Raw genomic sequence first — 10573 nt, 5'->3', positions numbered from 1 at the left:
TGGTGCGATGAATCAGTAATTGGCAGTATTTAAAAAAAAATTTTATTGTTTATTTATTTTTTAGAGAGAGAGAGACAGTGTGTAAGACAGAGAGGGAGACAAAGAATCCGAAGCAGGCTCCAGGCCCTGTGCTGACAGCTCAGAGCCTGACATGGGGCTCGAACTCACAAGCTGTGAGATCATGACCTGAGGTGAAGTCGAACACTTAACCGACTAAGCCACCCAGGTGCCCTGGCAGCATTTTCTATTTTATCAGTAAATTCCTTGTGACAAAAATACCCAATTAATAATATGCAACCTTAAATAATATTATTTTTTAAACAATTAAAGTCTTTAGTAAATGGAAACCAAAACAAATTTATCTATCCTTCAGCCCTCCTTGCAACCCATCTAAAATAACAATAAAAATGTAGAAGATGGAATCATAAATCTATGGTGGAGTTGAGTATTAGAAAAAACTGTAATCAGACAAGATTTTTATAAAGTTTGGAAGGCAGATTATAGCATATAGACAGAAACCAAAGTGAACCCAAGCATTGGTCTAGAAAGTCCTATGATCAAGAAAAACTGGACTACACGTTCGGATGGATGCATTTCAGGTTTGCCTTATGCAATTTGCATATTCCCAATGAGACTGGTATTAAAAAAACTATATTCCAAATGCACAGGGTGGCTTTCTATTTCAACAATTTCTCAGAAGAATTCTTTCTTGAGAAGTAGATTTCCAAAATATGGTAAGCAAACACTTGCACATTTGGATTCCCTTATCTTTAAGTGGTAACTTTCTGTTTCATTCCCCCAAATTTATTAATTAAACTCTATAGACTTTGATTTAAAAATAGAAACAATTAAAAAGTTTAGTTTCAAGATAACCAATTTGAAAAAAGAAATGGCAGAAGTATTTCTGAAACATACAGTTTCCTAACATAAGGACGAAAGGGGTCTAAATTCACACTCTTCTGAACTTCAATAGGTTCAGTTCATGTTGATCAACACTGTGAGTTAATTATGTGGTTGGCATTATGTACTTGATATTAGGGCTGGAAATATGATTCAAACAATGTCTACTTTTGTTTTACTTATATGCTGATGGTTAAAAAAAAGGTAATCTTAATTAAGAGTTCATTTAAATGCAATCTGGTAAGAACAACAATACAGACTGTGGGCATTCTGAAGTATTTAGAAACCCATCTGAACCAATCTGGGAAGACAGGATTTTAGGAAATGCCACCTAAACAACCAGTTATGCTGTTGTTCATACTGGTAACATGTTATAAATTTAATAAATAATATTGTAGAGTGTTCATGTTTATTTGTGTGTGTGTGTGTGTGTGTGTGTGTGTGTAGTAGGTGTATGTAGAAAGATGAATCTATATTGGTCAGTATTTAACCATAAAGCACATTATCATACCATGGAATTTGCTGGCTACTATACTCTAAACAATGTACAAAAAGGAAGTATTTTTCAACACTGCCCCCAAATTAAATTCCTGTTGTCAATAAAGTACTAATGCCATATTATAAAATTTATGATTGGCACATTTTGATGAATAAGGTGATGAAAATGTATGACTGCTAAGTATTGCTTTCAAATCTGTACAAGTTGTCATGTAGAATGGTTATAAACCTCATGGAAAATAACCAATAAGATATAAAAAAGGTCTTAAAAAGTATCCATACTCTACAACCTAGGAATTTCACTGGACAATCTAACCTAAGGAAATAGTCTATCATTTGAGCAATGTTGTTTACACGGTGACACATACTTATTTATACATCTGAAAATGTGAGATGTATATTCTAAATGTTTAACAAGTCAAGATTCATAACCAATTATATGGCCACTGGATGAACTATGTGGCAGTTATTAAAAGTGAAGATTTTATTTATTTATGTTTTTAAGTTTATTTATTTATTTTGTGTGAGAGAGAGAGCAGGGGAGGAGCAGAGAGAGAGGAAGTTAAGAGAATATAAGCAGACTCTGTCAGAACAGAGCCTGACATGGGGCTTGAGTCCATGAACTGCGAGATCATGACCTGAGCTGAAACGATTGAGCCACCCACGTGCCCCAAAAGTGAAGCTTTTAAAGTCAATGTGGTAACAGGAGAATGGTCATGGAAGCTTAAGTGGAAAAAAAAGGATACAAGATTGTAATTACAGTATGATAAAAATCATAATGATAAAATCTACCAATATGCTTTGTTCTGGGTGAAAAATATTTCTTATGCAGATATACAGTATACATTTGTTTTCAAGTTCTCTTTATATAAATTATTTTTGTTTGCGAGGTGCCTAACTTTAATTTAAAAGAACTTCACTTATATCGGGGCGCCTGGGTGGCTTAGTCGGTTAAGCGTCCGACTTTCACTTAGGTCATGATCTCACGGTTCGTGGGTTCGAGCCCCGCATCGGGCTCTGTGCTGACTGCCAGCTCAGAGCCTGGAGCCTGTTTCAGTCTGTGACTCCCTCTCTCTCTGACCTTCCCTGCTCAGGCCGTCTCTCTCTCTCTCCTGGAAATAAATAAAACATTTAAAAAAAAAATTAAAAAAAAATAAAAAATAAAAGAACTTCACTTATAAAATCAATATCTAAGTGCACCAAATAGGAAACAACAACAGCAAAACCAGGATGTGAAGGAGTGAGTAGTGATTTCCTCAAAATTACTGTCCTCAAAAGTACTGTAGGAGATTTCCTCAACTCTACCTTCCATTCTTTTTAATACGTTTTTGTTTTGGCACTAATATTTTTTAATTTCCAAATGCTTTCCAGCTTTCTATGTTTATTTCTTTCTCATTATATCCTTCTCTTTCATTGTAGATGTGTGGTCTACTGTCTCCTGCTAGGTGGTAAGAGTACTGATTGTGAATGACACAAACATGCTACAACGTGGACAGACCTTGGGATGTTTCACAAACATTAAGTGAAAGAAGCAAGACATGAGTCCACATATTAGATGATTCCGTTTATACAAAGTATCCAGGAAAGGCAAATCTATAGAGACAAATAATCAGTTGCTCAGGACAGCCAGTGGGAAAGGAGACTAACAATAAATGGTCACAAGGACTCTTATTGGAAAGTGATGAAAATGTTCTAAACCAAATTTATGGTGAAGGCTTCATGATTTGGTAAATTTGCTGAAAAAATTGAATTGTACACTTTAAATGGGTGAATTATATGTGTAAAATATATTGGAACACAACTGTAAAAGTGAAAAGAAAAAAAAGGGCTTTTGTTTTTACATTTTGTATTTATAATATTTATATTTTAATTTCCCTTCTGTTTTCTGAGTTCTTTCTCTTCTCTATTTCTGCCTCTTTGCTTAGATCTTTCCTTTGAATGTTTAATGCTCTTTCTTTAGGTAATCCACTGACATCCATTCACATTGAAGGATGAAAAGTCTGGTGATGTGGCATAATTTGTTGATTTGGAGTTTCTCTTTGTTTTTTTAAAAAAATTTAAAATGTTTTATTTATTTCTGAGAGAGAGAGAGAGACAGCGTGAGCAGGGGAGGGTCAGAAAGCAGGGGAGGGTCAGAGAGAGAGGGAGACACAGAATCTGAAAGAGGCTCCAGGCTCTGAGCTGGCTGTCAGCACAGAGCCAGACACGGGGCTTGAACCCACCAACTGTGAGATCATGATCTGAGCCAAAGTCAGATGCTTAACTGACTGAGCCACCCAGGTGCCCCCCACCAGCATTCTTAAAACAAATTTTTGGCTTGGGGCGCCTGGGTGGCTTAGTCAGTTAAGCATCCAACTTTCGCTTAGGTCATGATCTCGCGGTTCGTGGGTTCGAGTCCCGCGTCGGGCTCTGTGCTGACTGCCAGCTCAGAGCCTGGAGCCTGTTTCGGAGTCTGTATCTCCCTCTCTCTCTGACCCTCCCCTGCTCACGCTGTCTCTCTCTCTCTCTCTCTCTTAGAAAAAAAAACAAACCAAATTTTTGGCTTAAACAACTGAAATTTCATGTTATCACATTTCTGGAGGCAACTCAAAACTCTTCATCCGTTGTCTCTTGGCATCTTCTCAGTAATTTCTTAGAAACAGAACAAATGAAGGTATATTCATTCATAAGCGGGGAAAGTCACTGGTCAGTGTGAAAAATCACTTTAAAATAGTCCCTTCTTTTAAAGCCTCCATACTTGTTTCTACCATGAGTAACAAAAATAAAAAATGCCACACACTTAGTGAGGAAAAAGCAAACCTTCCGATCATTAAAGAGCCTTAGATTTCATGAACTGAATTTCCAAATTCAATATGTGAATGGAATAGTTGCTTCTCCATGAATAATTTTTGCTTAATATTAGGTCATCTTGGAGATCCACTTATTGAGGGAAAAGAGTCCTGTGTTAGGTGTTACAGAGTTTCTTTGTATTTACTTTGTGTGCATGTGTGTGTGTTTGGGTTTGGGTAAAAACAGAGAAGGAAAACAATTTAGTCATCTGAATCTCATACTATCCTTTAGGTTCTTAAGAAATTATGTGTATATTAATTTATCACTATTTTTATTTTCTTATATTGGATTTTCTAATTTCTTCCTAAATATCACTTACCTCCTTCGTTGGTTTTAGACATTTTAAAAGCAGTAACCACACAGTAACCCTATTGTATCTCTCCCAGTAGCTGCAACCTTGAGTTTTGAACCCAGAGAAAATTATTTTAAAGTATTTATGAGTATATAATGATAGTGGACAAACCCAAGGCCCACATTAAGTTCTAGTATTAAGCTGTAGATAACGTAATATTAGTTCCCCTGTGAGGTATCTCCCCTTTGTAATAGAATTGGCTAAATGATTTATGTACCTTCTTTATGCAACACAACATATTTTTGCAGGTTTTGTTCAATGTCTATGATGAAGAAAGTAGAAGGTCGGATAATATTTTCTTTAATGTAGATAATGTCCTTACTCACTAGGTAGAATATTAACTTCCTTTTGGGTGCTCAGATTGACTTCACACAAAAAGCAAAATACACAAGGAAATAACATTGAACTCCCAAAGAACAAACCAAGTTCATCTTACAGAGATGTAAGCTTTTTAAGGAATCTTATGGCATATTTTCTAGACCAGGTTGATTGTTCCAATCTCTCTGACTTTTTTTTCCTTGCATATTTACTCTTTGAGAACTTGCCTGGGAATTTCCCAGTGGTGCAATCACTGCTTTACAAACTTTAGTGCAAATCTACTTGAAAACAAGTCTCTTTGTCTGGATACAAATTTCTAAATAATAATCAAATGTATAGGTATTGAGTTCTCAGCATATTTTAATTCTGTATGATTCTCCTTTTTCTTTACAGGGAAAGTTATTTCACTTACTGAAGAGGAAAACTGATGGGAGTGCTCCCCCTCACAGGCACATTGGAAAACTATTTTCAATTTCAATATTATAGAGTATGTCCCAGAAGATTAAATTTGACCCACCACCCACCAAATTAAAAATATACTGTTAATAAACTTTAGGGCATGAGACATATCAAGTGCTCAATGCTATTTTTGCTGACATTAGTTAACCTTGATTATATGCATTTCAGTCTACCTGACATTACTGTCACCTATATAAAGTCATTTTATAAGGTAAGGCAAATGGCGTCAACAATTCTGCAACTCAGAAACATTCCCCTGACACGGGAATTTACCAGGAACTTCTGACAGAAATTTGTAAGGTAAATGTTTAACTTGAGTTTCTAGTATTTATGGGAAAATTTGTACTTGGTTGCTTATAGTAACCTAAGCAAAAAAAGCTGCTTCCTTTTTTTTTTTTTAATATCTAGGATCGTGAAATAAAAGTAATTCTCTATTGTGTAACAATATACTAATTTCCTCTAAATTACCTACGCTTCTAATCCAGTGTCTCATATAATGTGCAAAAGGAAGTATCGCTTTTTTTGTTTTCTTTCTATATTTGTATTTGTAATCTTTCTATATTTAATAGTAGTAAACTAGTAAAATATCACATCTTATGGCGTAGGAGGTGGTAACATCCGGCTGAAATCAATCTGCATATCCAGCTTAGCTAGCAGAGGCACCTCAGATGTCAAATGGATTTGAATAGGAATCTAGGGAATTTGGACTAGAATAGAACATTAAATCAATGTAAATTTCACATCTTTTAGAACCTTGTGAAACAGACTGGATATAATATCTTTCCAAATTCAGATATTATAAAGGAATAATTATGCATAAATATAGATTATATGATGATAAAGAGTCTCATAACTAGAATATCCAATTTTGCTTTATTTTCTAAAGATATAACTGATCATTTCAGTTCTCATAGACATGGACATATTTATACAATAATTAGCATCTTCTATTACTGGCCAAGCTAAATGTCATTTATATCATCTAAAGTTATTGCTTTTCCAAAAAAAATCTTAGCTCTCCCCCATATGTTTGGTCAATACATCTTTCGAAAAGGATAGAAATTAGGATTATCACCTGCGGCTCTGAATACTGACCCAGTAGTGGCATCTCAGACAAGATAAGCATTGGCAAAGTTGTTACAAGGATTAACTAAAACAGTGCTTGCAAAGTACTGGCCCAAGCCTATCAGAGAGTGGACACTCTTAAAACATGAGCCCTTTCCTTTCCTCCTTATGTTACCTCTCCTCTTGAAGAATTTTTTTCCCTTGTGAATTTGACTATACCTGCTGGAATAAGTAGGTAACTGTTTCATATATCAAGTAACTGTTCAAATGTGTAAAATATATTTATCATTTCCCTTATAAATAACGTTTTAAACTAATCATCCCCATTTCCTAGACTTGTCTCAGGTGAGATATTTTCACACCCATGGACACCTTTCTTAATAATCTTTGTGCCTCCACTCTACTTGATAATTATGCATTTTAGACCCTATAGGACATTTGTTTCTGTGATATTTCTCTATACTAACTTATAAAGTCTTTAACAAAAAGTACAATAATCACATTTACAATGTTTAACGCATACCATAGATTTAGTCATGGAATATCATTTGGTTGAAGAACTAAAGATGAATGAATCAATAAACAAATTAAGAGCAGAATGATGAACATCAGTATACAAATATTTATCTTAAAACAAGTGCTCATATTTGAGCACAACATTCTAAACAACCACATCTTTTTGAAGAACTCTGACCCCATCCATCAGAGGTTACATTGTGTTTATCTTTTATATGGTTCCTATTGACTACGGACATGTTTGTGACATGATTATTTCATATTGGATATACAGATGTTTCCACTAAGGTTTATACTTTCCACCCCTAAACCTCTCACCCCTTCTTCTTCCTTATGATGTATGTGTCTTTAAATTCCACCATGACTCTTTCAACTGACTAATGTCTACATAAAAACTGCTATACACAAGACTATTTACAAACCGTTATCTACTATATATTTATACTACTTGTCTTTGGCAAATTAAAATACTTGATGGACTACCTCAGTGACTTTCATAATATCTGTTGAGTAGATAAAAACAATCACTGCCAGCCATGTTAGCCCATGTGACATACAGAAGATTAAAGGGGATCTGTTATGCAATTCAAACAAAAATCACATAAATAGTATCAAAGCTAAGAAGGATAAGACCACAGTTTTCTTGGTTCTATCCACCTTTAAAAATCCACTGGACCACTTCCTTTTGATTTTAAATCTACCAACACTCTACTCTTTAAAAGTTAATCAAACACCTTGAATTATAAATGCCTTTAAAAAGCAGCCAGCTTTTAAAAAATTCATCAAATGATTTTGGCTCTTAGCTACCTCAAGTGTGTTTTTTGAAGCCATATCTTGGCAGCTCTGTTTTCCTATATAGTTTAATAGGCTTACACCAAATGAAAAAGAAAAGTACAGCAGAAATAAAGTCTAAACAGAAAATATATTTAGTAGATATTTAGGAGGCAAGTCTACTATAGAAAAAGAGTTTTTTTGTTACCAAAATTTTCCTATGGTTCTCTCTCTGCTTCTTTTACTCACATATAACACATACACAAGTGAGTGATAAAATAGGGATTTAAATACACATTCCCTTGGTTTATTTAATGTATTATTATTTAATGTTTTGGTCTGGTTTACTTAATGTCACATATTATTGAAGGTCAACTGATTCATACTGGAATCTTCTGTGCAGTGATTCCTACACTTTAATATGCATAAGGATTGCCTGAATGCCTTGCTGAAAAGCAGATTAGGATTTAGTAAATAGGGAAGGGGGTGGTGCTGATGCTGCATTTTTCTAACAAGGTCTTAGGTGATGTCAATGAGGGTTTTGTTGGGGGAAATGAAGTCTTATAGCTATCAGGTTTACCTCTAAACCAGGGTCCCCTGTTTAAAAGAAACTGGAAAATGGTGGCAAAATGGAATGGAAATTAAGGGACTGTGAACAAATGATTTCCCTGTAGCACCTTGAAGGGAGCTATGGGAAATACAAGAGAAAGGAAAAAGCACCCAACAACTCAGAGTGTATAGTTAATTAGAAATCCAAATACAATGCATAAAACAAGATTGAGAATAATTACAAAGCTGAAGTTCTGCTAGGAGCTTTAACCCGATAGAAATCTAGAAGTCCAGGCAATACATTACCTGTCGCAGGCTAATTCTGTACACTTTGGTGACATGAGGACCCTTAGGGAGGCTCTGAAAAAAGTGTAGGGATTGCTTTGGTTAGGCCATCAGGATGGAGAAGACAAATCAATGGGATGGGAAGGAAGACACCGGAGTGAAATAGTGCCATGAGCACAGGTTCAGAGAAGAGTGTGGGAAGGGGGTTTCCATGGAAGCGTAAGAATGGCGACCACGGGTTTGATTAGTCACAGACAATATTCCTCCACAGATAAGATTGGTCTTGACTGAACACGTTATTGCAAGGCCTCTGAAGGAAGGAATCTGTGTGAAATCTTATCTTCGGAAAGGAGACTAAATGGAATAGAGCTGGGGAATTCCAGATCTCTTGATATCTTGCCATATATGGGAAAAACACTCAGCCTTTCTTTCTCTAGAAAGTACATTCATCCTCTTTCAGGTACATTCATTTTGTTCCATGATACAGGAATATTAATCTATGGTTGGCTTATAAAATGAATGGATAGAAAGTGGCTCCTAGAGGCCATAAAATATTTGTAAAAAAGTTTCAATAATAATTTGGGTATGAGGTGATGGGGATTTGCCTAAAATAAAGCTACAGCATCCAGAACAAAAGTGATCTCTTTTAAGAATTACTGTAAATGAAGCTTCAAAAGAATTTGAAAGGAGATGAGGCATCTGTGAAATTTGAACCTCCATGTAAAGGCAAACCACTAGAGAGGGTTTGTTTTGAGTGAGGTAAGATAAAAGTTTGTTTCGGGAAAAAATTCAAACAAAACTTTGGCATCCTGAGAAAAATCTCGTTTCATGAAACTCATCCTGACATGAAGCCAATAGCTCCTTTTTATAAAATTAGTTAAAGGCAGCATGTTTTTGTGTGTATTCACATTGGTAAGCTCTTATCATGTGACTGAGTATGTGTGATAACGGGTGCAACCATGGCTGGTGCCTCTCGCAAAGACTCTCTTTTGAAACTGGGCCAGCAGCCCATAGGATGGCCTGGCTGGAGAACTCTTCCCGATGGGGATGCTTCACATTGGATTGTGACTCACAGACTTAACTCTACCTTCTCCTGAGGAGACTGAAAGTAAAAAATGAACAGCTAGGAAAGTCAGAGATTATACATGTTATGGGAATGGTTCCCTACAATGGCTCCTGGGGTACTGGAATTGCTGTGGTCTCCTGTCTTCCTGTATCCCCTTATAGTAGGCTCGACCACCTCAGCTAACCTGAGCTTCACTCAATGCCACTTAGCCTGAAAATACCTGACTTATACTCATCTCCATATGTGACCTCTTTCTGGGTGTTCATACCAATCCATTTTGTTAAAAGTCTCTACCTTGGCTATTATCCTCTCTTGAGAGATTACGGTGAGTTCCTCAAGTCTGGTGCACGAGTAGTCACAGAGAGGCCTTGAAGTGAGAAGAAAACTAATATCCTACCAAAAGCATTTCCATTTTCTACTTCTGAGTAATCCAAGGTTATCAGTAGAAAAGTCAGCTGGAAATCTCTTTTTGTGTAAGGTAACAGCAAAAATTTATTAGGCACACAAAGCAACCCCACTCTCATCCTCCTACCCAGAAAACAGGTACATTCACAAATTAATCCTAACATGGTAAATATCTGGTGACATTCTCCCTCCAAGAAGCACCACTGTGTGTGACAGCAAATTAGCAGATTGAAGGTATAACTACAACCATAAAAATGACACTTAAGTTCTAGATTAAAAAGTTTGTGTATAAGTTCAAGTAGGTATTAATGATAAAAAATAATCCATGTCAGTAATTAGCTGGTGTAGTTAGTAGCATGTATTAAGTAATAGAGGTAAAATGTATATGTATTAAAGGAATAATAATAAGTAAAATGTATTTTACAGAATGCTTTGCTTATGTTATTCAGAATGAATTCAATTTGGATGAAAGGTTAATTTTAAAATGAGAGGATACTGGGGCAACTGGGTTGCGCTCAGGCCATGGTCTTGCAGTTTGAGGGTTTGAGCCCTGCATCAGG

The 10573-nt window shown here is 35.7% G+C and overlaps 1 protein-coding gene across 1 annotated transcript in view; it reads right to left on the bottom strand.

The window, feature by feature from the left end:
- The window catches only part of HCN1 (hyperpolarization activated cyclic nucleotide gated potassium channel 1), a gene marked incomplete at its 5' end in the record, with an annotated part of 379261 nt that overhangs the window by 6636 nt on the left and 362052 nt on the right, over window positions 1-10573 (bottom strand). The window lies entirely within an intron of this gene.

The sequence above is a fragment of the Crocuta crocuta genome, unplaced genomic scaffold (genome assembly GCF_008692635.1).
Source record: "Crocuta crocuta isolate KB4526 unplaced genomic scaffold, BGI_CrCroc_1.0 scaffold409, whole genome shotgun sequence".
Taxonomy (NCBI): Eukaryota; Metazoa; Chordata; class Mammalia; order Carnivora; family Hyaenidae; genus Crocuta; species Crocuta crocuta.
This window is presented reverse-complemented; position numbering and strand designations above follow the sequence as displayed.